We start from the raw sequence: 23,127 nt of genomic DNA, 5'->3' as shown, positions 1-23,127 counted from the left end.
CCATCATTATACCAGCTACCAGATACATTTTAAGGGGTTAAAATGAATAGGCTACACATGTTTTGTCAAAGATACTGTATATTTTAATTAATAGATAAATAGTACCCAATATATTCAGGTACTATACTGTATAGGAACAAGTAATAGGTTTGTTTATTCCATGTTGAAAAGAGAAGAAAAGAAACACAACTTTTTTGGCTGTGGGGCCTTCTTTGGGTGTGGACACCAGGTGAAGGCTCCACAGCCAAAAACATTGTGTTTCTTTTCTTCTCTTTTCAGCATGGAATAAACCTATTACTTGCTTCTTTGCAGCCTACGCATGGTTACGCAGCTACCCACCTGAACTACTATACTATATGTTTGTCAGGGTGAGGAAAGAGACTTGTGTTTGGCTACAATATTTAAGCATTGTTTAATTAATTTTTTGGATGAATTATAGATTTCTCCTAATGAACCCACAATGACTCCTGTGTAACAATAAAATACAGTATAAATAGATATGCCATAAAATCACAAGGTATTAAAATATGTGGGAAGACATAGATGCAGATTCCCTAACAGTTTAGTGACTGTGTTTATGTCTATTCAGTAAATGTTGACATAGAATAGGATGAGATGGGGGCTGCTGACTGTTATATTTGATGGAATCCTGCAGACATTTCCTATTTATCCCTGTGAGTATATAAATATTACTATATCTACACATGTTTAAACATACATTGCAGTAATAAATAAATAAAGGAAAACCAAACAATTTAATAGTTATTTCTGAAACACTTATCATTGTAGTCTTCCAGGGTCCACATTTTCCCTTAACAATTAGTGTCAGTAGGTTTTATACAATATTTTAATTGTATTTGTCATTTTGTTGGGTCCATTCATTTTCCCTCAGCGCATCTTTAAAGCTAAATCTATTCAAAGTTTTTTTTTTCCAAATATTTGGATAAGGATATGAGTCATGGGTTTGTGGTGTTTCCCCCAGGCAGTGGAGAAAACACTCAGACTGCAGTAACCTGTCATGGTCCAAGTAGTCTCACTGGCAGAAAATAAACAAAGCAATCAGTGAAGGTTTTGATTAATAGTACATCACCAAATATATAATGTCTTCCCCGGCTATGCCTGTCAGAATGCCTTACAGCTTCTGAGATTTTTTTTCCAAGTCAAATCAAGTGAAAATTTTGTATTTTTTTCTATCACAGAAAAATACAAATTGAATTGTTAAGCCCAGCCTTTCATATCCAATTTGTCTTTTCTTTTTCTTTTTTGATAACAATACCATCCTGTTTACCAAAACACTGGATTCTTAAAAAAATTATATAAGTTTTGGGTGACTATGCAGTACTGTAAAAACAAACACACTTAGGGAATTTTACCATAACTGTCAGTTTCCACGCATCCATGCACTCGCTGCCGCATTCCAACGTGCTCTCTTCACTCCAATTAACCTATTATCCAACCACTGTTCCCCTTCTGTTCTACTTGAACCTTTCCACCTCACCTCTCCACGCTCACTATTGAGTTCTACTCACCTGAGCTATCCCTTTCGTTGCCTGCTTGTCTCGTTACCTCTGGGATAATGAATACTGCCTTGCCTCCGACTGCAGACCTGTCTTGCAAATTGGACTTGGAAATCTCTCCCGACACCTGGTTAACGAATACTGCCTTCCCACCGACTACAGACCTGCCTCACCGATCAGATTTGGTTTTCGGACTCAGCCCTCTGGATAACGGGTCTCTGCCCTCCTTCCTGACCATGGTACTGCTTTATGATTTGGACTTCGGTAACGGAACACACTCTCTCTCACTCCTGCCCCCCACGGGGTCCTAAATTACGCATCGTGACAATATGACAATAACCTGATACATTGATTGCATGTCTCTTACTTTTGAAGTACAGAATACCCCAGAAAAGATATTAAATTGTCTGTAGGGGATTTTCTTCAGATATTTATTTGATTACAGACACATTGTCTATGGCTTACAAATGCCTTAAAGTTCATATTGCACATTTTTAGCATTATGCACATGCTTATTTAATCTGTGGTTTTCTCACATTTCTGTGAGTGTGGCTGTCCTATTAATTTGTTTGTCATTATAGACAAAGACTAATAAGGGGAAAATAAGCATATAAAACAGTTGCCACCACCAATCCCTGTGCCAATACTCTTCCAATTCAAAATCCTAACACTTTCCTGCAGCTGTCCCAACCACACTGCTTTTACCTTCGATATCTTTAGCCCCTTATCTTTTCATGCACTTCCTCCCAGCAGCTTTCTTCTCCCAGACTGTACCTACTGTGCCCTGCAGACATTTTGAGACCTTCTTATGGTGCACCATTACAGTATTGAAAATTACAAAATGATGTGGACACTTTTAAAATGTAATACTTCATTCACAACTTCTGCTCAAACTGAAGATATCTACAGTTCATGTCAGCAAAAACTAAAGAGAAAAATCTGAAATATGCTGGCTGCTGAGTATTTACGGATGAATTTACGGATGAAGAGCTTTGGCAGCAGTTACAGTTACACATCTTTTGGGCAAGTCTCTACCAACCTTACACACCTGCTTGGTACATTTGTTGTCTATTCTTCTACTCTAGGTAGATTTGCTCAAGGTCTCTCAAATTACTTGGGATCACTTTCAGACAAAGGTTTTGAAGTCTTTCCTTAGATTCTCAACAGGATTCAATTCAGCACTTTGACTGAGCCACTCAAGAACATCCATTCTTTTTTATTCTTAAGCCTGTCTGGTGTAGCTTTGTCCCTGTGCTTTGGATCATTGTCCTATTGAAAAGTGAATTATTTAGACCTGAAACAGGTTTTCCTCTACGATTTGCCAACATTGTGCTCCATCTACATGGATGTTCTAATCAGTCTTGACAAGCTTCCCAGTCCCTGCAGAACATGAGGTTGCCACCATCATGTTTGACAGCAGGGATGGTGCTAACTGGTGACACTTTATGTGGGGTTTTTACCAGATGTAATGATTTGCATTTAAACTAGTTTCAATTTTGTCTTAACAAACCACAAAACCTTTTGCCCCTTTTTTGCAGTATCACATACTTTACTGTAGGTGCTTTGTTGCAGACACCATGTGGCATTTGAGATTGTTTTTTATTCAATTCCACTTATTCCCCCTCTGTGAAGTGACTGGCATAATGTTAACCAATGAGGCCTTTTTGAAATTTTCACTCATCTCAGCCACTAAACTCTACACCTTTTTCAAAGTGACGTCCCTAACCAGTTTCCTCCTTGTGTGGTTCAGAGTTTGGAGGGATAGCCTGATCTAGGCAGTGCCTAGGTGCTTCCCACTTCTTAATGAACAGCTTCACTATGTTCAAAGTGATTTTAGTGTCTTTAAAACATTTTCGCCTTTCTCCTGATCTGTGGCTTTGTTTTGAAAACCACTTGGTCTTCAAGGTTCAATCATTGTCTGAAGTGACAACAAAATATGAAATGAGTCAGAATACTTGGAACTGTACTCTCTGTCCTTCCAATTCCAAAGCCTGTAAATCCTTCAGTATTGTTCCACAGGGTTGGAGCGACCTACCCACCCTACCCCCACTAATCATATACTGTATTATTTGACTCTCAGGCTGGCTGTGTGATTTTCTTCTTGCTCATGTTCACTTTGGATATGGACTGCATGGCACCAGGCTGCCTTCATTGCTGTTTGGTGACCATAAGGTCTGCAGCATACTTTACAGTATATCTTAATGTTGTTTTGGCAGGTGCAGCACTTGTTTTGCTCTTCCTGCTTGCTCCGGATTTTTTTTTCATTTTCTGTTATTAGCTGGGTATTACAGTATGTTACTCTGGATGAGGGTGTCTTCCAAGGTAATAATAAGTGTATATTTTTAACAAGAAAACTTGAATAGCCATACTAGATTGGTTGTTTTTTAACATTTAATCTTTTTTTTTTATTTCCTGTATAAGTATTGAGGTATTTGGGTAATGCTTTTAACCAAAGTCAAGCATGCTATATAATTGTGTCCAATCAAGCAGGACAGTTGGATGAAACAACTGGTTGAAAGGTATAAAAGTAGTGCTCCTCACAGAACCTGAACTTAGATGGTCCCCGTCAGAATCCAAAGATATAGACACTCGCCAACACTGCTGTTTATGAGATAGCCCAGTCACTATAAAAATGTGAGAAGAATAAAGAAAATGGGGCTAAAATAATAAACTGGAGTTAAGAATCATATTCAGGAAAGCTTGTCTGTTCCATTCTTTGTATCATTTGGAAAGTGTATCACTTTCCAGTAAAAGTGTATACCTTTCTTATGTTACATGCCTTAATTCTGTATGTGCAGTTAATATTATGAGAAACAAGAAGTTAGTTTTATAAATTAAACTTACATTTAGCATCTCCCAAACATAATGTGTTTTACAGTCGAGACTGAAGCATGCAATAAAGTAGCCAACTGCAGTTCCTGCTGAGGTTCTCCCTATGTTCATTTTTCCGCTTCGGTCTGCCACAAAGTTGTGTGATATTTTTACATCTGGCAGCATAAAACATGTCCAGTACATTAAATTATAGGTTGGTTTAAGACATAAGGCCATATTTCTGTATGTTTCCATAATATTCAGTGTTTGTCTTTTTTGTGGCTTTGTGTACTGTACATTACTGCTGAAAAATGCAATACAATTCGACAGCAGTTTGTATGTATCATGCATCTAAAAATACATAGAAACCTGTATATAAGAATATGAAAACAAAAGGTTACAGAAAAGAGTATCATCTGGCCCATCTAAGTTGTATTGAGCCAAGATTACTGCTATTTGGTATGTCAAATCATTCTAAAACTGAAACACATAATACACTATATGGCTTATCTTCACAGTCTTAAAACATTTCTGTGTTTCATAACAATAATTCAGAATTGTATTGTACACCTGTTTCATATATGTTTATTACATACTGTACCTTTTCAGTGAACAACATTGATATATTTATCACATGGAATCTAAACTGTGATTCTGAAGAGTAATTAAATGAGCGGTCTGATATTGCTCACATCACATGTCTGGGAAATCAAATCTAATCCATTAAACAGAGGTCTTAATGCAATTTTAACAAGACAAATCAATGCACTTTATCCAGCTGCTTTTAATTCCTGCACAATAGACTCACATTTTGTGCCTACAGAGGATTTCTGAGTCAAAAATATCTGAGATGCTGAAAATAACAGAATGCACTTTTAAAGGAATTGAATCAAAAGTAAACTCAATATTACCCATTATATGCGCAGGCTAGTTCTCCTTTCCTTTGTTTAAGTATTATTTTCACTTGAACACTTTTAAGGTTTTAGCAAGAACCTTGATAAAAAGAATATAGAAAAACGTCTTAGACTAATGAGAATTTAGGTCTTTGTTAAATGATTAGAAACTATATTTTATGCTATAATACTAATATGGGGAGGTACGCAATACATACAGTACAAGTGCCTTGAAAAAGTATTCAGCCCCTTTCCGATTATGTCCCATTATGATATATAGACATTTTTTGGCACAGGGGCTGTGGAGTTTGCATGTTTTTCCTGTATCCACATGGGTTTCCTCTGGGTGCTCCGGTTTCCTCTCACAGTCCAATGATATACTGGTTGGTTAATTGGCTTCTTAGAAAACCGACATTCTTATGAATGTGAGAGTGTGCGTGTCTGTCTCTTTGTGCCCTACGATGGACTGACGTCTCATCCAGGGAGTATCCTATCTTCCACCTGTATCCTGCCAGGTTAGGCTCCGGCTCCATTACAACCCTTAATGATGATGAAGCAGTTACCTGTAGAAAATGGCTAGATGAACAGTAATTGCATTTTTTAAAATGATTTTTTTTTAACAAAACCCAACAGCTCACCCTGAATACGTTTAATGCATTTTTGTTAATATGATTGTATGCAGTAGGTATTCACATCCTTGGTGTATTCAATATTCCTTTGTCAAGTCACACAATTAGTTGAACAATCTCGGTCTGCGTGAAATACATATGTCTTCATATACCAGATAAAATATACCAGAGAAAACTGCTGTTTATTCAGGATGCAATTCCAACGGCTTTTTACAAGCATCTGCAATATGTTGTAGCGGCAATGCTTGTTAATAAGACAGAATTAAGCGTTGGTATGCTGTCTTAAAGGAGGCCCCATCTCACCCTCCATCTCTGTGGTGCAGCCACAGAGAAAGAATTCATGCAGGCTGATTTAAGATGTTTTCTTTTGATAAGAAGCAAGCTCCCAGACGGGGATGCAATTAGCTAAGCCTGGCTATCATGATCAATGGTCATCCATTGGCGCCTATCTGTCTAGGGAGTGCCAGATGGACATCTGGACTGCATTCCTAAGTGTCAAGAGTAAGCGACTCATATCTCACCTTGATCAACCAATCAGGGACTGGTAGGGCTGAGTAACCCACGTGGGACTCTGATGCCCATGGAACTTTCAGCCAATCAACAAGCTGAAGTTCCTCCAGGTAAAAACAGGCAACACAGAGATTCAGTAAGATTCTGGAGAGGATTCTGTGGACTGTTCTAAAGGGAATTCAAAGGAGAATTCCAGGGCAGGACGGCCCAGGAGCAGAAGGCTCCCAAGGGCAGGACATTCTCGCAGCGCGCCTCCTGACCATCCTAAGACTCAGCCCGGACAACCACGGAACGGCCAGTGTGTCCGAGTGCCAGAACTTTCCTTTGTTCTAAGAGTCTAGAGCGGAGGTTGCCAGAGAATAACCAGAGGATCCACCCGAGGTTAGCACCAGCAGCAGGCCTCGTGAACAGGTCAGAACTGTGGACAGCTGAATCACTATTCAGAACTAGCTCTTCATCAGGAACGAACCGGTCCTCTTCCTGACTTGCTGGGATCCACAGTCATCTTTTCTCCTGTGCACAAACTTTGCTAGTTAAAGCCAACACTAACTAGCCGGTCAGTGAGCATCAGCAGCGCACCGTCGCAAGCCGCACAGCACAGCCTGGCACGGAGCCAGAGAGCGCGGATTGGACAGCAACAGCCTGCAACTGTTTCTTTGAGCCCGCAGGAGATATGAATCCCCAGAAATTGGATGAGTATTCAACTTCAATGCATTACAGCTCGAGAATTCAATTGTTATCCCAACCAGTTGATATCAATTTAATTCCTAAGAGTTATGTACTTGTTTCAAGTATCTAATGTAGAAGTTATAACCAAGTTCATTTATGAAACGGTCTTAATGAATGATATACTGAATGTATGTCCTCTTGATGTGTAACACCTCGTAACTGACTGAATATATATCTTTTGTATTCTGATAACCCTCTCGATAAGATCTGTTAGGTTTATATGCATATTCTATGTATTAATAAATGTATCCTCGTGTATTAGTACCTGTGTGTGTGCGTTGTTTGAGTTATGTCGCATGGTTGGATTCTAAAGCCATCGCAAGAATCAATTTTGTGATTTACTGCTACAATTAATAATTGTCTCAGTAAATGCCCAAACCCTACAGAACTGGTGCCTTCAGAGAGCCACTACATTTACATTTTGGCTATGGCAACATTACATATTTGGCGTCCCTGAACGGCTATGAATCATTACAATGTAAATGCGGTGATGCGCACAGATTGCGACACAGGCAGAGCAGAGGAGGGGGCATCGTGCTGGGTCACTCGTTTGTTTTATGAGACATGATTTTTATGCCTTGTTACTAGGATTATTTCTTTCCAACGTAAGATCTCTGAGGAATAAACTGGACAAACTACTACTTTTGCTAACTACTAACAAGGATTACACTTTCACCTCGGCTTTGTTTTGTTGAAACATGGCTGACTTTTGTAACACCTGACTCGGGATTTTGCCTGCTGAGAGCTAACTGATGCTGAGCTCAGCAACAAATTATATTACTGTGTTGTCAAAGTACTTCTCTGCTAATCTGGAACTATTGGCTATTAATTGCAAACCGTTTACTGTCCTAGAGAGTTGTCTTCCATAATTCTGGTTGGTGTATACATCCCCCCTCAAGTAAATGCTTTGGATGTACAGCAGCTGTTGTCTGGTCAAATCACACAGCTGGAAAACAACCATCCCAACCCTCCCATTATCCCATTAGGTGATTTTAAAAATATTAACTTGACCAAGGAGCTACCTAAATATAAACAGTTGATTATTTGTCCAACTAGAAATGAGAAAGCATTGGATAATTGTTATTGCACATTAAAAGATGCGTACCATGCTATACCTCGAGCACCCCTGGGGAACTCAGAACACGCGATGGTACAACTGCTTCCTACATGTAAACAAAAACTTAAAACAACAAAACCCAACAAGAAATCTGTGCGCACTTGGACTACTGTTGCAATTGAGGAGCTCAGAGATATTTTGGACTTAACAGACTGGGATGTATTAAACGGTGCTTGTATATATATATATCATATATTAGCTTATGTGAAGAGGTTTGTATTTCCACAAATATTATTGTTAAATACAACAAAGCAAAGCCATGGTTCACAAAGGAATTAAGAGTCCCTCAAAAAGCAAAGGAAGCAGCTCACAAAAGTGGTGACAGGGACCACTACAAACAGACCAATTCTGCAATAAGATCTGCTAAAAGGAATTACGGGGATAAACTGAAACAACAATTTGCTAACAAAGACTGTTTATCTGTTTGGAAAGGTCTCCAAACTGTTACCAATTACAAAAGGAAATCTCCTCAGATACATCTTGACCACTTTCTACTAGACAACCTCAACACATTTTACAGTAGATTTGAAACACAAAGGAACTCCAACGACCTTGTCCATAGCAGTCTCATGACTCTTCCAGATATTTCACACCCCCAAGATGAGCTGTTGTCCCCCAGTCAACAGCAGTGCCACACCCACTCTCACTCAATCTCTCAGGAAGACTTAATGCCTTTTACAAATCTTGAGAATGCCCTTTAAATCAAACAGAATGTGTTAAGGCTATTTAAAAACCAAAACTGTAAAAAGGCAGCAGGATCTGACTGTATCTCCAGCCACATTAAAACACTGTGCTGGCTAACTTGCTCCAATCTTTTTCAACCAATTAATATGTTTAATCAATCATTGTCCCAGTGCACAGTGCCAGACTGCTTCAAATCCTCTGTTATTGTTCCTGTTCCAAAAAAGGACAAACTAACCTGCCTTAATGACTATAGACCAATCACACTAATGTCAGTGATAATGCAAACATTTGAACGTCTGATTCTCAACTACCTGAAGACTGCTACTGCTACTGTTACTACTCACCTTTATCCCCTGCAGTTTGCATACTGTATAAGGCCAATAGGTCAGTGGACGATGCTGTGAATATGGGCCTACACTTTGTCCTGCAACGTTCGGACCTAAGAGGCACGTACGCTAGAATCCTGTTTGTGGCTTTTAGCTCAGCATTTAACACAATCATTCCTGATTTACTACTGAGCAAACTCTCAGATATGAATGTTAATCAGTCCATTTGCAAATTTTCCATTTTCAGGCAGTCTGGCATCCACAGATCTGTTCAAGTAGGGAGATGCGTCAGCATGCGTAGGCTGCAAAGGAACAAGCGAAGGTGTATTCCATGCTGAAAAGAGGAAAAAAAGGAAACATAATGCTTCGGCTGTGGAGCCTCCTTCGGGTGATAAACAGATCTGGAAGAAGGGATACTGTAGGTAGCATGGAGACCTACAGTAGGCAAGCAGGTTATTTCCAAAGTGTAAGGAATCAGACCGGAGAAGCTTTTGTTGGGGAAAATGTGCATGTGAGTGATAAACAAGAGAAATCAGCATATTTACAATTTTATATTTGGAGCAAAAAATTATTTTGTTACAGTTTACACACCTTCCATGGACAAACTGGATTCTTGTCCCCCTGTCAATTTTCTGATATAGATATCAATGTTCTCAGGAGTCATGTACTCAACAGATCAAGGTCAATGGTAATAAATGACCAATTGCAGGCATCTGCAGCACTTGTATGAGAAATTGTATGTTTGATCTGATGTGTTAAGTATTAAGCATTTAACCCCTCAACCAGATAACTGCTTTTTAAAGAATCAAGAATATTTTTCGTGTCCCAAGTGCTTTGTTCTGAAGTATAAAATGTAGACATGATACCCATACAGTATGTGATTATCAGATCACCAGTACAGTTGTACTGTTCCAGAATTGCTATAATTGATAAATCCTCAAATATCTGCACAGTCTCACCCTACTGTACATTGGAATAATTTTTGTATTCTATATAATCAGTCAAGCAATCAATCATTATCATTTATTTGTCAAATGCACAACAATACAGCATGCAGCAGTAATTGCTGGCAATGAAAAGTCTTTTCACCGGGGGGGGAGGATAAAAATAAAAATCACAAAATTAAAAGTTACAGAATAAGGTTACATAATAATAGTGCAATAAAAGTTGAATTAAAAAACTCAATATAAATAGAATTGCTACATATCCAGGGTGTATGCAATATATTATGTCCAAATAGTGCAATTAGGGTGGTTGCTGAATACAAAGTCTTTATCGAAAGAGAATTGTATTGTACTGTATGTGTCTTCATACTACATATATCTCATCTTTATCTCGTCTTTTGAAAATTATAAAAATCAACAGATCAACTTTCCTAGAGAATGCCCAACAACCCACCTTTTGTGAGGCTGCAGTACTGGAAATCAACTTTGAAAGAAAATAATTAAATTCTATGCTTAGCACAATGTATTATGTATGTATTTATCTATTGTATATTACATAAATGGCAGTTGACCTGTCCTCTTAGTAACTTTGAGACTCTTGTTTATGCATGTTTTACTCTAAATTGCATAGTTTAAAACTAAATTTTCATCATTTGCCTTTTTTGCTGCATAGGGAGCTATATTATATGTATCTGTATCTCTGTCTGAGATACTGAAAGTATCAATTTCCCAGCACTGATGGGATCCCTCCTGAATTTTATCTTACTTATTGGCCCCAGTTAGGTCTTCTTTTGCTTGACATAACACATCCATTGAGGAAAGCTCTTGTAGGAAAAATGTTAGTACTGCTATTATAGCACAGATCATGTTCTACATTTTGTGGGAGCTATCATCCCGTCTTACTGATTTGCTCAGACAGCAAACTGCATGATCTATGCTTTTGTACTTGCATTTTTATTCTGCAATGCAAGCATATGGCATCCCCTGGGAAATGAGGTTGTCTATGCACCCAGTGCATAATACAGTGTGTTCAACCTTAGGGACAAATCAAAGGGAATGGTTTCACTTATATATTGTAACGCCACAGGGGCTCAGGCGGGCGCCCTTGCCGCATCAGGTCGGCCCCGCGCCGTCCGGGGCTCGAACCCAGGACTCACGCGTCTCTCTGCAGCGACCTAGCCCCGTGAGCTAAAGAGAGATCTCTCCACAGCCCAGTAGCTGTAGTACTGCTATCACAGGGAAGGGCGGTGACGTCACCTGCTCTGGTACACCGGCTCTTACACAGTGCCTGTCGGCCGTAAGCGTTACAATATGTTTTTGTATTACAAGTTTTGTATAAATGCAATATAAATGAAGTAAAATGTATAAAGGTTCCTATCTATGACAGGATCATGAATGTTGCAGATGCTTTTTCATAGAACAATATTTGGAATAATGTAATTAATAATCATTGACGGGAGCACTTTCTTCACAGAATACATTTGACTTCTTCTAAAAGGTAACAAATTTCCCTTGTGAACACTCTGTCCTAATTGGAGCTTGGGTTCTTTTTTACAAACTATTCTGTGAGTGTCCAGTGGTGCTCAAGTTCTAGAAAGCTGTACCTTCCTTTTTGACCGATACTTTAATTAAGAGAAATATGGATATTGCCTCAGCTGCAGAATGATAACTCTGACCTGGGCCTTTAATCTTTAAGATCACTTTATTAGCCATTTACAATTTCTTGCATTAGGAATTTGTCTTTTCACATAACCCAGCTTGCTCTCCATGAAACACATGGGCAGAGAGAGAGAAGCTTGGGGTCACAGCACATGGTCAGCCATTTATACAGTGCCCCTGGAGCAGCTGGGGTTAAGAGCCTTGCTCATGGGCCAACGAAGTAGGGTTCCTCTGCCAGCTGAGGGATTTGAAATGTTAACCTTCCAGCTACAAGTGCAGATCCTTAGCCACAGTGTCACTGCTCTGCCCCGCTGGTTTAGCACTGATATACCTGCAGGTAAAGCAGTGTTGGCACTACATTAGGAGCCTACACATCCCCTGCCTTGGTGTCAGTGGGTCTTGGCCTGTCTTGATATGAGTTATACACAGCTTTCCACTGCCTAAGGCTTGAGGCAGTGCTGCTAAGGCAGTCAAAACATTATTGCAAGGGAATTCTGTTGTGACTGTGATTTTATTTTATGGGTTTTTGATTGGCAACACTGATGCAGGAGTACTGCCGTGGGATGGAGGTGGAGTGGGGAAAGAGGTTGTTCGTTTTGTATTGCAAAAATATACAAGAAAAGGATGGGGCCTAAACACCAATGGTTCAATGTAAGTATTCTAACACCTAATAAACTTCTATCCCAAAGGAATAAGAATTTGCTTTCATAGATAATATTGAGGGCTACACAGTGGATGGATGGATGAAAATGGATGGATGGTTGGATAGATAACATTGAATGTTCATTACTCAGGAGGACTGGTTTTATAACTACCACTCAATATATAATATAATTCATGGCATTCAGTCTTTGTATGCGTCGCTAATCTCTGGTCCATTTATTTTAAACCTTTAAGAGTGTGGATTCATCTTTATGTAGGATGTTGTGCATTCTTAACAAAGCATTACTCACATTGTCTCTCACTCCTTGAGTAAGGCCTTTTTTGCAGAATAATTTTGCCATTGTGAGGATGTCTTGATCATTGTTTTCTTCCCGATTTTTGAATACTTTTTTTCCCCTTTGTGCTGAGAATACGTCTTTCAAATACATTGCAACTGCTTTCAACTGTACCATTAACTAGCAGTTCCCCTCAATATATCCTGTGTAGGCTTAAATTCTTCTGAACAGAATTTGCTCTTCTGAAATTAAATGCTTTAAGTTTGGAAAATGCAGGTTTGAACTGCCAAAAGACCTTACATTTGACCCCGTTATGATCACTTAATCCCAGTGGTTCAACCACATAAGTACTGCAAATTCTATCCTGATCAGTAAAGAGAGTCTTGTAATTTATAATCACTTGGCATATCTTAAGCATTGCAAACATCAAGAGTCATTAATGGTGGGATGGACAGTGGAACATTTTGGCACATTATAACAACACTGAGCTTCTTTGTATTTTAAAGGACTCCATCTGTTTACATATACTGTAAATGCAATTTGCAGACTTATTTTGCTTTTTCAACATGAAGGGGAAAGGGGCCAAGGCAAAGATGAAAGTTTGGCTGATTTTGTCAGTTAAAGAATGGAAAAACCATGGCAGTGTATTTCAGATCTGCCAGCATGCTTATGAGGGGGGCTATGCATCACGCACATGAAGTAGAAAAAAGCAATTAAGGAGCAAAGGGCAAGAACTATAATTTGACCTCCAAGGAATTACAAACCCAAATACATTTTCATTTTTCAGTTTTTCATCTTATTTTCCTGTGCCTTTGGTCGGAAAATTTATGGAAATGCCTTGGGCATTTTGAATTAATCTAGGGATTTGGCATATGTGTTTTAACACTGTAACCAGTCACCATTTGTTCTACAGTCACGCCTTTGGGATTCTTTTTTAATAGTCCTGAAATTAAAGTTTCCATGTATTTTACTGCAGTCCATTGGGCAGTGCAGACATATAATGATCTTTTGCGATAAGCCAAGTTCTCCAGTTGTGAAGAAAAGTGATTTAAAATGAGATTTTCATAATGTGAATGTTAATGCCTTTCTTAATTCCAAAACAGCAAGGCGGGCTTAAGATCATACAAATTGGAAGCATTTGCCATTTATTGTAGATAAAAAAGCTAATATTATAAAGATTAAAAAATTAGTCAAGTACTGTATCATAGACATATGTTATCTGAGTTGTTGTTTCATATATTCCTCATATTAGACATTCCGGTACCAGTGCAGTCTTTATATTTTGCTAATAAAGCATTTGCTGCTCATAAATGATAAAATTATAGATTATGATATATCACATCACAGAATGAAGTTTGAGCAAGGAAATGACTTTGACATTTCTCGACCGTCCTTAAGAAAGACAAGATCCAAATGACCCTTTTCTCTTCTCTCTTAGAACCTCTGTAGGTGTTGTTACTGTCTCTATTCCCCTACTCTTAACTAGGCTGGTTTGCTGTGTTTTTAATATTCAATAATTTACTATTTTTTTTGCTTTAAAATGTAGTGATTATTGAATATAATTTGCTTAACACTATGATATGTTTTTATGCTCTTGAGAGTTGCACATATTTCACACAATGTGAGTACAGCTTTATGTTATTTGGTCAAACACTAATAATGATTAAACAAGCTCTTGAATGAAAGGATAAAGTGCTTAGTACTTTGGCTTTAACTGTCTTAGCTGAGGAAATAATGGTGCTGGGAAAAAGTCAGCACTATCACATCTCTTCCCACTTAGGAGGTATGAGCCAGGAGAATTGCTAGAAAGATGATGCTTTGGTGGAGGCAGGGGAGCTCGACAGGATAATCAGTAGAGTTGTGTTCAGTCAGGGAGCTATGTTTAGCTGGGTAGTTATGTTCAGGCGGGGAGTTGTGTTCAGTTAGGAAGCTCTGCTCAGTTGAGGAGCTATGTTCAGTTGAGGAACTACTGTATGTTCAGTCAGGAAGCTTACTGTATATGCTTTAGGAAGTGGAAGTGCAACATTAAAATTTGACCTCTTTCCGGAATTCAATAACACCACAAAATATCCACAGTTAAAATGCTGTGTCCAGTCGCTGTTATTCCAATAAAAATCCAAACTTCTGCCATTATTTCTTGCATTAGGAATTTGTCTTTTCACATAACCCAGCTTGAAGACTGCAGTGTTCCAAAAACACTGACAAAATCAACTGAGACAGAATGGTATTTGCTGCTTACCCTTTGTTTCACAATCAACAGTAAACTACTAAGTTACAGTATATTTACTGTATACAGTTAATATGGCCAGTATGTACTGTATGCACAGACAGTGAAAGACTGAAGTGGCAAAACAACTAGAAATATTATGCATCTTGACCAACATGAGTTTAAACTGATGAAAGTGTAAAAACAAATCTCCCTTTCACATTCAATGACCCGGTAATTAATGATTGGACAGCTCCATGAAAAAAAAAAATCTTTTGATTGGTGTGACTAGGACTTTGAATTAATCTGCAGACTACCTTAGCCCTGAAATATTTTAGTCTGAACCACGGATAAAGCCTACTGATTACGTTTTATGGAAGGTTCTTAAATTAAAGCACAGAATACCAAGGTTTAAAGACTAACCTGCCAAGTCAGGTGTGAACTCTGTTGCCCACATTTCGCTTCTAAACTTGAATCTCACCCCCAGTGACACACCACTACTTGATGTCCTCTTTTGGATATCCTGAATGTCAGTTTACAGATTGTGCACATTTACATGGATGCAGAAAGCAGGAGGGACCAGGAAAATTATAAAATAGAATGACAGCGTAAAGGGAAGCTCCCTATTTACTTTTTGTATCAAGCAGAAACTGATTTCTATAGCTGGGCATAATGTGGAGTATGACTTTGCTTTTAACATGCACACCTCAGTCTTCCACCTCCAAGAAAATCATTTATTCTTTCAGTTGTACATTTTATACACTATCCATGTCATGAAATAATGTGTTTATCTTAAAGTTAACATTCTCTTGTAGAAGTTTACTATTTTTTTAATATTGTTCAGATACCATACTTTTTTTTGCAATGTGTCTTGTAGGAGAATTCACACTCTCTGCAAAATTAACAACTGATAGACTGATCTGACTGAAGAAGAAAAAGAAGAAAAGAAAAACACTCCACTACAGAACAGAAATAGAGAAGAATGTCCTCCTGGTTTCAAACAATGCCTTAAGAAGGACTTTCTAGTGACCTGTTGAAGAAGTAAATTGGCATAGTTATGTACTGTAGGAATCTAAATATAATGCTTTCCAGATAACATTATTTCAGTTTAAAGCTTATACGCTAATTAATCTGCTTAAAGAGAGTGCTTACTGTGTATGGTAAGTTCCCTGAAGGTTTTTTTTCACCTTTTTTTATTTTCTCTTCTGGTTTGGGATTTTATTAATGATTTAATTTATCTGTACCCAAGCATTAATCTTTTTCCTGTGAGGAGCGGGCACAACTTCTGCCACACAATCTCAGCTTCCTATCAAAAGAGAGTGCTACATACATGCAAAAACAAGCACAAACCCAAACATCAAAATTCAAACACTTGTACAAAAACAAAATCATCAATTTCTCATCAAAAACAGGTATATTGTTGCATTCAAATGATTTGTATTATAAGGAAGGCATTTGTGCTGGATCTCATGTGTAGAAAAGTTTGAAAAGCTCATCTGGACAGATTTTAATGTCCATCATAATGCACTTCCCTATTAAAAATTATTCTGAAGTATAGTGCAAAGGAAAAGCTTTTTTTAAAAAAAGCTTTAAAAACAATATAGTTCTATGACTAGCCATTTAGAAAGAACATAGGATCTTTAAGACGTTCTCTTGCTCACAAGTTCTGCAGGCATTTCCGTTAGTGATTAACTGCCGTTACAGTTAAAAATATAGATATAATTTAATGAGATCCATTCTGATAAATAACAATCTTTTATTTTTATTAAAAAGAAAACTATAGCTGAGACTACTGTAGCACTGATCCATTCCTTTCACAAACTTTGATTTACAGTGCCTACTTGCGAGATGTTTCAATTTCAATAGTTCAGTTTCATCCTAGTGAATACATTAGAGGAATGAGATATACAGCATAGTGCGTATTTGGTGTGATTCACCATGCTAAGGGAATGGCAGCCTAGCCCATGACTCCCCCTCACCATGGGTGGACTTGCCCCAGTGGTGTAGTGGCAGAGGGGATGCAAGAGAAGTATACAAAAGGAAAGGCTGGGTGCGAGACTTACAGTATATCTACATACCTATACATACAGTATATTGTACTGTAAGGACAATATAAGGATCTAGCCTTCCCCCTGAACTTCTGTTATAAACTTTGTGTTGTATGTACTGTATGTAGGAATATGAATATAATGTTAACATTCAGTGTTATGGACTGGTTATGTAAAAATGTCCTGTCTGTATAATTATAGTTATATAGTATGAATTTCATTCAATGTTGCATTATAAGATCACTTTATTGGTTGTATACAATTTCTTGCATTAGGAATTTGTCTTTTCACATACCCAAACTTGTTCTCCATGAGACACACAGACAGGGAGAGAAGCTTGGGGTCAGAGCGCAGGGTCAGCCATTTATATGGCACCCCTGGAGCAGCTGGGGTTAAGGGCCTTGCTCAGGGGCCCAACGGAGTAGGATTCCACTGCTGGCCATGGGATACAAACCGGCAACCTTCCAGCCACAGGCACAAAACCTTAGCCACAGAGCCACTGCCCACAGTGTAAGGAATTTATGATTTCCAGCTTTCTTTTCTTAGATGTATTAATCACTTGTGCGTCAATGCTGAAAATCACGGCCTGTAACATTAACAAATCACTGCTCAGTGTAACCTTTATTGAAGCTGTGGACATATATGCCTTTGCGTAGTTATGATTCATTCAAAACTGTGCCCCAGAATGCAAAATGTTGTGAAAGGAATATAAAAATTGAAACCTCATTTATGATATCCAATATTTTGTCATTAGGATACCATAAGGTGTTTAAAATGTTTTTCTACTTTTTTGTAAAAGCTGGATCGTGCTTTGCATCGTCATAGAGGATTAGGTAAGAGGTTGGGGAGTGATCAAATAAAGATTTAGTCTTCAATAGAGCAGTCATTCAAGGGCTTAAACTAATTAACCCCCTACTACAAGTCACAATAGTGGAGTACAAACACAAGCAGGATCCTATTGCTCAAGGTCTCCAAAGCCCACTTCTATACATAGTGAAAGGAACAGGATCTTGGGGAGTGACCTCAATTTGGAACATCATTTTCACACTGAAAACACCTTTGGAGCCATCCTTTCATGTCACAATTCAGCATGGAGCCTGAAAAAAAAACTAACTGGATTAATATATATCAGCACCAGCCTATTTCAAATCATTCAACCAATTACATTACATGCACAACAACTATCAGCATGGCTTTGATATAAAACCTTGAATGAAGGGGGGGTGTTAAATGAAAAATAGACAGATTTCTCCAAGCCCACCCCCTCCTTCCCTGAGAACCTTTTAAAATTTATGGTTAAAACTGTAAAGGAGCTTCTGCCATAAACTGGACTGCGAACACATCCACAGGCAGCGTGATATTCCTCAAGCAGCATATAAAAAAGTAATGAGACGGCGGATTGAAGATCTGCGATTGCTTTTAATGAAAAGCTGAAGGAAGGCAGCTGCTGACAGGTTCCCGGGGAGCTCACTTTAAAAACCGCAACACGCAGCTCAACACCACTAATGGCTTCATTCAACGACCAAATTGTCATGAGTCACGCGGTTCCCATGGCAACCTCTGCTCTCCCTCTGCTGTTTATCTCCATAAAAAAAAATCCTCCTCATCTTTAGACACATATGCAGATTGATCACTATGGGTTCCACGGATAGTGAAAGGGGGAAGGGGTGAAGGGGGGTTGTGAGATAATTCAATTTAGAGTGTCACTCTTTCTTAAGCAATTTTCTGTCAGGTGGATTGATATTTGCATATCAATGTGACTTTGACAGAGGTGGCTGTGAAGATCTTTTTTTTTAAGCAAAGCACTTGAAGTCAATTAGAGGGGCCTAACTGTGTTATGGAATAATCACTCCTGCTACTGTCAGGTCGGGCACTGCTTTAGTTTAATTGGTGGCTTTATGCAGAAGAAAAAAAATAATGTGTTGGAATTTATTTCATGCAGAGACCACAGCAGGGGATCAACTTATCTGCAGACCTGCTTTTCCTCTAGGTGTAGGTCTCAGCCTCAGAAGAATTGTTGAGTGCCATTTCCATGTATAAGATCTGCATTCAAATTTGATAAAGAACTTTATGATAAAAAATATTACAGGGTTTTTAATAAATGTGGCATTACTTTTAATCTTTTCAATTTCATGTAATGGCACCGTAAAATCCATGTTGACAGAAAAATAAATGATAAATTTGCCCCTTTTTTGCCTTAAGCCCTCATTTTCCATCTAAATACCAGTCTGATAACTGTCTGAAATATTACTTCTGCATATCAGCAAAGAAGAAAAAAAGGAGCACATTTTAAGTATACAGTTACAATGAAAAGTATACAAATTGGGACAGTGAAGTAAACTTTGTCATTTTTACTGCGTACTATTGAAATTTAGATTTTTGTGGATTTTGCCATGTCCAATCTCTTTGCAATGGGACTTATTAAAGGTTTCTGTCACGGATGTCGGAAAGGACGAACCATGGAATGACAGGAGAGCGAAAAGACCCCATGCATAGTGGCGAGACGGGGGTTAGCCCGGGCTCTATAGAAGCTAACTAGGTTTCTATAGAAACCTATGCCCTCAGGTAGCGGACATGGGGCGACCTCGTGCTAGGCGGGTTTCAGGACATCCGAACGTCAATGCCGAGTAAAGGCAGACTGAAAGACCCAGAAATATATAGTCCCAGAGAGAGAGAAACACCGGAAGGACAGCAGAGAACCAGAAATGAGAGACAGGATAGAGAAGGAGCGCCCTCTGGCTGCAGAGGGCATGACAGTACCCCCCCCCCCCCCTTTCATGGGCAGCTCCTGATGCCCATACAAATAAATGAGCTGTACAGCACTGGGGGGAGGAAAAACCTCATTTAACTGAAAGGAAACCTCCGGGAGTCCACGGCTGAGAGCTACCCCCTCCTCCAGGGTATAAACCTTTATTGGGTAGAGGAAGGGGGGGGGGGGGTCGAGTAGAGCTCCGGAGACTTAAAACAAAAAAGTACACAAGCACAAACACAACAGACATAAACCTGGGAGACCAGGGAGACAAACCACAAAAAACAGATAGGAACCAAAAGTTCTGAGACACAGGGAGCAGGGGGGACCAAATAGGAGAGGAAACCAGGAAGAGAAATCAAAACAACAGGCAAAAACAAGATTAAAAAACAAAAAACCCGGGGAAAAATACCGCAGACTGGGCAATAGGCACGTTCTCATTCTAACGCTGATATCGGAGTGGACAACCTGAGGAAAGCCAGACCATAGTCCGCTCACAGACACAGATGCCCGGAGAGATATCCAGCGAAAAGAATGGAGGAACGGCAGAAAGCTCACCAAACTAACGCTGATATCGGAGTCGACAACCTGAGGAAAACCAGGCACAGGACCCGCTCACAGACACGGATGACCGGAATGATATCTAGCAATTAGGATGGGAGATCCAGCTCAACATTCAATCACTGATATCGCAGAGATCTTATCCGAGGAAAGCCAGGCACAGGACCCACTTACAGACACGGAAGATCAGAGTGATATCCAGTGATTAGAATAGAAGAACTGAAAAAAAAGCACAGAGAAAAAGAAAAAACTGCAGAAAAAACAAAAGGCAGGGTCAAAAAATGGCTCAGCATTCTGTCACGGGTGTCGGGTGTGGAATGACAGGAGAGTGAAAAGATCCAATGCGTAGCGGCGAGACGGGGGTCAGCCCGGGCTCAGCTATGCAGGAAATGCCGTATAGAAACCTATGCCCTCAGGTAGCGGACATGGGGCAACCTGGTGCTAGGCGGGTTTCAGGACATCCGAACGTCAATGCTGAGCAAAGGCAGACTGAAAGACCCAGAAATATATAGTCCCAGAGAGAGAGAAACACCGGAAGGACAGCAAAGAACCAGAAATGAGAGACAGGACAGAGAAGGAGCGCCCTCTGGCTGCAGAGGGCGTGACAGTTTCTTTGCTCTCAAATACTTGCTTTTCCTTCATAGACAACTCTCTAGTCTTCATCTTGATATACTGGATCCAGTCAAACTCTGTAGAGGCAGACCCAAAAAGTAAACTCCAAAAGCTGGCACCAAGGTTATACTGTACATTTACCTGTTTTTTTTGTTTTAATTAATAATTCAACATGGAACACTTGAAGATTAGAAACGCCTGTCAGCTATTAGTACCAATACTTATCCTCACCTGAAAAGAGGAGGATAAGGGAAAGGGGCTGATTGAACACAGCAAACAACAATTCACTAGAACAACACACAATAATTAAGCATGCTAAAAGCATTGTGGAATGTTTTGATCAAAATTTGGTTCAACCTGCTTGGCTAAGGGCTAGCCTCCTGGCTGTAGGACCCCCATGCAGTGTGAGAAGTGACCAAGGGCCAGCTGCAAAGATGAGGTGAGGTGGAGGTGAAATGCCCCCCAAAAAAACATACTGTAAATGAGGAAGAAAAGGGGATAATTTAAAGTATGCTGTTATGTATTGTAAAGTGTGTTATGTTAAGTATTATAAAAAATATATTGATGTTTTAGGTGAGGAAATGACATGATGATTGCGAATAACTGACAGCTGGATAAGATTTGGCTGTTGTCATCCGTCCTGAACTTTCGTTATAAGCGCCATTTGTTCTAACATTGCTAAATATGTCTGCAATATTATACCCAGAAACAATAGCTGAAATTCTTTACTTTGCCTCATATACAGTATCATTTTTGAGATGCAAATTTCATTAGTTGATAGCAAAGATGACAAATTTCACGTAACAGCCTCAGCACTTTCATTTTAAACTGTATTTAGAGATATATTTTAATGATAAGTGTTAAATTTGACCAAGTGTAATTTTTGCTGGTACTTTGCATGCAGTTTCCAACCTGGCTATCCAGTCTGGGATACCCTTGTCCATTGATTCTGATGCTGTTAATTCAGCAACTAAAGGGAAGTGAAAAAAATTGAGCGTGACTGATGCTCAATTTGCAAACACTTCATTGTAATAGTTCAAGATGGCAAGAAAACACAAACAAAACATGGAAAACCTTTCTAAAAAATAAGAAGTACAGTAAGTGTCACAAGGTCTCAGGTTTTCAGTAAAAGGAGTTGGTGAAGGAAAGGGGATTATTTCAAAGATGCGTGAAATGCCGAAGCTGTAAGAAAGTTATTCAAACCATAAGGCAAGACAGAAGAGACTGTGAAAGTACGTATTCTTACTGGCCAATATATTGGGAACCTTAACTAAATGTGTTGTGCATCTGCATGTTTAAGAACAATTTGTGTATAACCTGACATATATTCCTGACATATATACTGTATATTTTTTAAATATTTGCTGCAATCCCAAGCCATTTTTTCAGAGCGATCACCACTGTTTATTTTCTGTTGTTGCTTATATTATTTTATAGTTTCAGATGTTCTAGGAGCTTATAATACCCAAGGAGTATGTGCAATAGAAAGATCTTTGTTATTGCATCATGGACTAGAACTGCAAAGCTATCTGATGTTCTGTAGTTCTGGATAATCTGGAAGCTGGAAAGAGGAAAATATGTTACAGGCTTCTACGAAGATAAGATTACTCATTATTATTACATTGATCATTGAAATGTTCTGGGATTTAAAACAGAAGGTTCATCTCAGCTTGAAAACGGTTACTGAATTCCAACATGTGTAATTACAACTTGGCACCAGGCATTATTAGTTACATATAAACTCATCGGACCAATTCCACCTAGCCATTTGAACAATAATCCTAAATAAAAGGAATTATGAAACCTGTCATCTGTAGCGGGTCTCATACTAATTTCACATTTATTAAAATTTCACATTTTAAAATTCCAACCACATTATTGCTTTTGCTTTTTGATATTCTGTATCACTGAGTCCTTTTAACTTGATGTATAGATTAAAAGCAGCAATCAGAAATCAAGCTTCAGCACTATTAAAACATGCATAGTTCTTATAGTTATAGTTATGTTGCTGCATAAAAGAGCAGTTTTCCTTGTGCTTGGATATATAATTTATCTCTGCGCTTTCTTGAAAAAAGAGCATTGGGAGATTATGTTTGGTCTTATCACAAGGCACAGTATTTTCCTTTGATATTTAGCAACTTAAAAAAGTAAAATCAAAATGTAAAACATATTGTATGTTCTTCAATTATAACAT

This window comes from Atractosteus spatula, chromosome 3 (assembly GCF_055471065.1).
Source record: "Atractosteus spatula isolate fAtrSpa1 chromosome 3, fAtrSpa1.hap1, whole genome shotgun sequence".
Lineage (NCBI taxonomy): Eukaryota > Metazoa > Chordata > Actinopteri > Semionotiformes > Lepisosteidae > Atractosteus > Atractosteus spatula.
This window is presented reverse-complemented; position numbering follows the sequence as displayed.